The sequence below is a fragment of the Dipodomys merriami genome, unplaced genomic scaffold (genome assembly GCF_024711535.1).
Source record: "Dipodomys merriami isolate MVZ:Mamm:240054 unplaced genomic scaffold, mDipMer1.0.p SCAF_276, whole genome shotgun sequence".
NCBI lineage: Eukaryota > Metazoa > Chordata > Mammalia > Rodentia > Heteromyidae > Dipodomys > Dipodomys merriami.
The window spans coordinates 1,565,038-1,573,053 of NW_027204226.1; the positions used below are offsets into that span (position 1 = coordinate 1,565,038).

General features: G+C 34.7%; 1 non-coding gene across 1 annotated transcript; it reads left to right on the forward strand.

Moving 5' to 3' along the window:
* Positions 1–2,547: 2,547 nt before the first annotated feature.
* LOC138837816 (U6 spliceosomal RNA) lies at positions 2,548–2,654 on the forward strand. Its single transcript, XR_011375457.1, has one exon. It is a non-coding gene; the product is annotated as a U6 spliceosomal RNA (small nuclear RNA).
* Positions 2,655–8,016: the final 5,362 nt, after the last annotated feature.

Consider the following 8,016-nt stretch of genomic DNA (forward strand, 5'->3'; position numbering starts at 1 on the left):
AGCATCTGTTGTTGTTAGAGTTCTTGATTTTTGCCGTTCTAACTGGAGTGAGGTGATATCTCAATGTTGTTTTGATTTGCATTTCTTTTATGGCTAGGGATGTTGAACATTTTTTCATGTGTCTATTGGCCATCCTTCTTTCTTCTTCAGAGAAGTTTCTCTTTAAGTCTTTCACCCACTTATTTATTGAGCAGTTGTTTCTTTGAGGATATGTTGTTGGGGGGGTTAATTTTTTGAGTTCCAAGTATATTTTAGATATAATACATATTTTGTTCTTAATTTTCCTCTTTGTAAATTAACATGCACCTATAAAAATTGGTTTGGCCATCCAAGTAACCTTCTCAAAGTACCTCCTAATGATGACTTACAAAAGGTTGTACAAGGGCTGGGAAGGTGGCTCAGTGATAGAACGTTTGCCTTGCATGCCTGAGGCCCTGGGTTCGATTCCTCAGCACCACATAAGCAAAAAGAAAAAAGCCAGAAGTGGCGCTGGGCCTCAAGTGGCAGAGCACTAGCCTTGAGCTGAAAAGTTGAGGGACAGGGCCCAGGCCCAGAGTTCAGGCCCCATGACTGGATACCCCCCCCCAAATAAAAAGTTGTACTATATGTCAACAAGTAAAACAATGTTACAAATAAAGAAAACCAATAATTAAATATTAATTAATAAAATTAAAAACATGTGTTTTAACTATTTGAAATATGCTACATATTCGGTTTTACTATTTTCTCATAATCATGTACATTTAACACTGACTAAGTTTGTGAAGTTCAACAAGAGTTTTATAGAATATGAGCAGTCTTTAAAGTTACCCACTAAGATTACTATTTATGGCATATCTCATTATTTGTTTATGGCTTATATTATCATTTTTCCTCATTAACATATAAACTAAGGAAGCCCTAAAGTTTTAACAGAAACTGTGTAGTAAACAAAGTGTGAACTCTTTATTCTGCTTCTTTACACAAAAACTTTGTGACTTCTCATTAATAAAATTTCCCTAAACTCTGAAATGTACATACTTAGTAGTATATGTCTGTTACTATAAATCTTAAATACTTTATAGAAAAGTTTTATACCTGCCAAACAGTCCTAATTTTGGCATATATAAACAAATTCCCAAAATTAAATATATTTAAAACATTAAAACTTTTAACAAACCTTAACACTTGCTGCAGTGTTCATTATGACAGGTGCCTTGTACAGAATAGTTGAATTCCTCCTCCTATACATTTCTTGAATAACAAACATCTGGAATTATTTTGTTTTTGACATGTCAATTTGACTTTATTCTTAAATGTGTGCTTATGTAAGAAATGTATGGTTCTACAACTGCCCAAGAAATAAGTTGGCTAAAGACTTAAAGAGAAACTTCTCTGAAGAAGAAAGAATCCTTCTTTCTAATAGACACATGAACAAATGCTCAACCTCCCTAGTCATAAAAGAAATGCAAATCAAAACAACATTAAGGTACCACCTCACCCCAGTTAGAATGGCAAAAATCAAGAACTCTAATATCTAATAACAACAGATGCTGGAGGGGATGTGGACAGACGGGAACCTTACTTCATTGTTGCTGGGAGTGTAAACTTGTTCAACCACTTTGGAAAGCAGTATGGAGGTTCCTCAAAATACTTCACATAGAGCTCCCCTACGACCCAGCAATACCACTTTTTGTCATTTACCCAAATGCTTAAAAACAAGACCACACTAAAGCTACCAGCACAACTATGTTTATTGCAGCATTATTTACCATAGCTAAGATATGGAACCAGTGCCCCTCAGTAGATGAATGGATCAAGAAAATGTGGTATACATACACAATGGAATTCTGTGCCTCCATCAGAAAGAATGACATTGCCCCATTTGTTAGGAAATGGAAAAACTTGGAAAAAATTATATTAAGTGAAGTAAGCCAGGCCCAAAGAAACATAGGTCCCATGGTTTCCCTTATTTGCAATATATAGTATATGTATAAGTCAAGCAAAAAAGATTCAGATAATGTGATGTTAAGAAAATGAACCCTTAGATATGCATTTAAATGTTTTTTTTCTTTCATGCATTTGTTTCTAACGCATTTATAAGATTATTTCTTTGTTGCTTTGTATGTCCCTCCCCCACAGTATAACCCCTGCTTTCACTATATTTGATGTCGGTATAATCTGTGGAGGAGATGGGGAAAAAGAAGTCGTTTAAGGATACAGGTGGACCTGTTGCAACAATGAGAAGTACAAGTTGTCATGTCGAAAACGAACTTTACAACTTTGGTGGGGGGGGGGAGGAGGAGCCGGGGGAGGAGGCTGGGAAGAGTTGTGAAGAGTAAACAAAGGAAGAGGCTGCAATGCTTGATAAGAAATGTACTCATTATCTTGCCCATGTAATTGTAACCCCTCTGTACAGTATGTTCACAGAAAATAAAAATAAAAATAAAAAAAAGAAAAAAAGAAATATATGGTTGTAAAATTTCTCGACAATTCTTTTGAACTTCCTTTTTTTTCAATTGTGTAGTTTAAAAAAATCAATTGCACTTTAGATATAAAAAATATTCTGTGCTCAATTCAGCATCACATACACTAACATTGGAACGATACAGAGAAGATTAGCATGGCACCTGCACAAGGATGACATGCAAATTCGTGGAGTGTTCCAGATTTTTACAACAGAAGCTGGAGGGGATGTGGCCACAAGGGAACCATACAGCATTGTTGGTGGGAAGATAAACGTGTTCAACCACTTTGGAAAGCATTATGGAGGTTCCTCAAAAGATTCCCCATAAAGCTCCCCTTTGACCCAGCAATCCCACTTTTGGGGATTTACCTAAATGACCACAAACAAGACCATACTAAAACTACTATCACAACTATGTTTATTGCAGCATTATTTATGATAGCTAAGATATGGAACCAACTTAGATGTCCCTTCTAGATGAATGGATCAAGAATATGTGGTATATATACACAATGGAATTCTATGTCTCCATCAGAAAGAATGACATTGCCCCATTTGTTAGGAAATGAAAAGACTTGTAAAAAATTATATTAAGTGAAGTCAGCCAGGCCCAAAGAAAATTGCCAGTGGGTTTACAAAGTTGTGTTTAATACCACTTCTATGATGGCTTAATGCTTTGTAAACAGAAGTCATTAGAGAAATGCAATTCAAAATTACTATGATACTACTTCATAACTATTATAACCCTCATCAAAAAAAAAATCAAAAGAACCAGGTGTGGTGGTAAAGGCTTGTAATTCGAAGCGTTTAGGAGGTAGGCGTAAAAGGATTTGGGTCTGAGGTCATCTTGGGTCCTGCACACAGTAAAAACCTGCCCTTTTAAAAAACTCAAAAGGTAATAATGTTGGCTGATGAGAGTGTGGAGAAAGGGAAACTTTCTACACTCTTGGTCAAAATACAGGTTAGTATTCTCCTTGTAGAAAATAGTATGCAGTTTTCTAAAGAAATCCAAAGTTGAAATATCATCTGATCTACCAATCATGTGATTATTTCTCTCTGAGTAACTTGTATATATATATCTGTATTTCATTGTTATTCACATTATTCACAAAAGCCAAGATAATAAACTGTGGTGCATGCACAAATATATTTTTATGTTTCATCCTTAAAACGAGACTTCTCCCATTATCCACAACCTATAATGACCTGAATGATGTATTCTAAATGAGGAAAAATGTTGTCTTCTGATTTTTGTAAACACACACACACACACACACACACACACACACACACACACACACACACACACACACACACACACCTCAAACATTAAGAGAGAATTTTTTAAAGTAGAATTGCTAGGGCATTTAGGTCATAATGTAGAAAATAGTAGAGATACAGGATGAACCGCTATAGATTTGTAATTTACAACATGAGGATACAGGGGACAACACTGGTCTTACATAGGAATGAAGCTAAATAAGTAGGAGTTGTTATTCCTTATAGGGGTTGCTCTTTTGGGTGTTCTTCCTCCAGTAATGGATAAGAGAAACATAATTCTTTAAATATACCTGCCTGTTTGCAGAAATAATAACAAACAATACAGCAATAATTTTGTATGCTCAACATAGGACAAAATGTCAAATTAAAATACATGAGATTATCCTTGGTGTAAACTATTACAAATAAGGGAAACTCTGGGACCTATATTTTTTTAAGTCTGGCTTACTTAATATAATTTTTTTCCAAGAACTTCCATTTCCTTACAAATGAGGTGGTATCATTCTTTCTGATGAAAGCATAGTATTCCGTGTGTGTGTGTGTGTGTGTGTGTGTGTGTGTGTGTGTGTGTGATTTTCTTGATCCATTCATCTACTGAGGGGCCTCTAGATTGATTCCATATCTTATCTATGGTAAACAATACTGTGATAAACATAATTGTGCTGGTAGCTTTACTGTGGCATTGCTTGTGGCCACCTGGTTAAATGCCCAGAAGTGAGATTACTGGGTAATAGAGGAGCATTATTGTGTACATCAAGGATAATCTTAGTAGATGAGCAGAATAGCCCTCTAGCTATGTACATATGACCGTATAAGATGATTCCAAGTGAAATGAACTCCAAGACATGTTTTTTGTTGTTGTTGTTCTTAATGTACTGCATGATTTCTTTTTATCCTTTTGTGTTTTCCCCACCTATAGTTTATCCCCTGTAGTCGCTGTATTTGGTTTTGATTAACATTTGATTAATATTTAATATTTAGTCACTGTATTTGATTTTGAATAACCCTGGTTATTGTAAATATGTTGATATGAACTAGGTTAGGGAAAGGGAAAAATGGTGAGACAAAGGACAAGGGGGAGAAGACAATATGTTGGAAATAATCTTGGAGGGGCTGTTGGGAGGGAAGAAGGAGAAAAATGGGGGAAGGGATAACAAATTAGAAAAGAAATAAATTCATTACCTTATTTAGGTAACTATAATACCTCTGTACATTACCTTGACAGTAAAATTTAAATAAACAAAATAAAATAAATAATGGATGAGAAGGGGAAACAAAGGAGGAGGCAACAATGCTTGATAAGAAATTTATTCATTATCTTGCCCATGTAATTGTAATCCCTCTGTACGGTATTTTCACAATAAAAATAAACTAAAATAAAATACATGAGAGCAGCAATACAGGATATGGGACTGGGGAAAATACTATACTAAGAGTAGAACAGATGTGGAGAGCAGAAATTTTACTTTAACATAGGAAGTAATTAACTAGCATACAGATTTTCAGCCTCATGTCAGTAACTAATCAGCAAACCAATAGAGATAAAATAGAAAACTAAACAATAAAGATGAAGACACAACTTGGACCAAAAATAACAAATGACACAATTAGGAAACAAATAACAAGCTGGTAAGTTTAAAAATATTAACTATAATTCTATTAACAGTTGTTTACATCACAATTTGTTAGAACTGTAATTCAAATCACAGTTTAGTACTATATCATTTTAATAAGTTACTTATTATTGATTTCTTAATGTTGAATCCTTAATATATAATTTTACTTTTAGCAGCTATAGAAAAGAAGAAAGTGAATCTAATTTTAATAATATAGTTCATGAATTGTATAATTGAGAAGCATTGGAATTTAAACAAATAATATATCATTACTTTTTAATTCTGTGAATTAATGTAATAATTCTAAGTGTATTCTACAATTAGCACTCATCTTAACATCAAATAATAAATTATTGCAAATGACTTTTGGTATTAAGTGGAAGGGTTCAGCACTGTGGTAAAATTCACACCACACAGTACAAGAGAGTATGACTCCTCTCATCTAGCATAAACTGTGGAAATTTGATTTCTACATGCACGTTAAATTCCTGTCTAGCTAACGTCTATAAAATTATATACAATTATATACACGAGGAGTATTTCAGATGATATATAAAAGTCATATACATTAATTATTTTTCTGCACCAAATAAATATCTATAGAGAGACTGCATTTCTGAGTAGATGATGGTTTATGTGTGCCAGATTATTCATATTAAGGCTTATTTTATATTTTTGACATTGTTTCTACAGTTGGATTTAATTTTTCATAAGGGGTTAAGTGTATTATATTGGATATATGAAAGTAAATGGAATCTTTATTCTATTAATCCTTTGCCACTTGTCTAATCCCAATATAAATTATCCATGTGTTTGAAGTAATGAAAATAACAATAGATTTTTTGTTAAAATAACAATAGATATAAGCACAATAAATCATTCTGTAGTAGACAAGTATTTTCACCTTTATTTTGATAGTTGGTCCTCTTTTACACTACAGAATATTCTTGGGAAAAAGTGCTCCAGGCTGACCACAACTGCAGAATATTATGGTTTGATCTATAATAAGATAAGGAAGGAAGGGGAACCTTTCTTCCAAAAGTCTGCTCCCAGGAATGTGATCAGTTGTATGGTGGTGACTTGGAGATGAACATTTCCAATGAACAGTCATCTTAACAAGCCATCTTGATATAACATTTCTGTAATTGGTTATAGAGGATTTTTTATGGCTTTGCAAGGATGCCAGATTGCCTCATTTTGAGACAATTTAAACAGGAATTTAGTCACCTGTTCTTTGTATCTTTAGGAGAAAAACCCATTGACTCTAAGCCAGGGGATCACAAAGGCTCAGAAAAGCTATTACCTTCAATAGTGATCCTAGACTTCTAAAAACAAAACAAAACAAAACAAAACAAAAAACACTCCAGTAAGCACAGCCAGTCAGGGCTGCTATCACAGACTACATGCAGTCAGGCCAGAAACAGAAGTTAAGAGTCATTTAGTTGATAATATATTTTTATGAGACAGACTCAAATGAGACTCCAGAGAGAGGGTCAGAAAGCCTGATGAGAGGGACTAAAATGGATCACACGAAGATTGGAAAGTAGAATTGCTTGTAGAACAAATAAATCATAGAAAGCCTGTGCATGTAAGAACAAGACAGCAGACCAAATTCCAGAAATGCACATTATTTTAGAGGTCAAATTAATGAATTATCAATGGAAATCTTTGAAATCTTAAATATTTGACCACATGTGGGAGAAGGACAATTGCTGAAGAGAAAGAAAATATCATCAGTCTGTTAGGAGGTCCAGTATCACATTAGGAATTAATAAAGCACAGATTTGTAATAAAAAGAGAAAACAATTATTCCAACTGAGGGGTTCATTTGTTTTGATGTAACAGTTCTTGATTTAGGTGCTAGCAATTAACATACAATTGATCCAGTCCCACAGCTGAGTTGATATTGACTGCAGTATTCCTACATAAAGGGAAAGAGAAACTTTACAAATATCTGATGGAATGAGTTGAGGATGAAGTGTTCTAATAGTGATATCTGAGGTTTAGACACAGGTGAAGAGGTGGATTTTCTTTTCTAAAATTCCCCCATTTTTATCCTGGTGCCAGTGGCTCACAACTGTAATCCTAGCTACTCAGGAAGCTGAGGACTGTGGTTCAAAGCCCCCTGGGCAGGAAAGTCCCTGAGACTCATATCTCCATTTAACCACAGGAAAACCAGAAGTTGCACTGTGGCTCAAGAGGTAGAGAACTCACCTTGAGTTGAAGAGCTCAGGGACAGTGCCCAAGCCCAGACTTCAAGCCCTTCAGACTAACAACAAAAAAATCTCCCTTTTCTTGGACTGCCTACCTCTTTTCCTAACATTCAACAAAGAAGCCTTTTTATCACCCACAACATTTAAGTCCTATCCTAGCTACTGCAAATAGAATGATTTGGTTTCTCATGTCAAAAGTTCATATTTGAAGAAACAAATAACAGCAGTGGTAACGTTTTGCAAGTCCTTGAACTCTGGGCCTGTGTTATGCAGGTAGCTTTCATGTGAGATTGTTTGTTATTTATTGAATTACTGCCGATGAGGGGAATTACTGGGTCTTAAGGGAGATCTATATTTAGTCTTTTCAGGAAACTCTGTATTGCATTCCACAGTGGATGAACAAGTGTAATTTCCCACCAACAGTGTAATAGAGTTCCCAATTGGCTACATCCATGTCAAC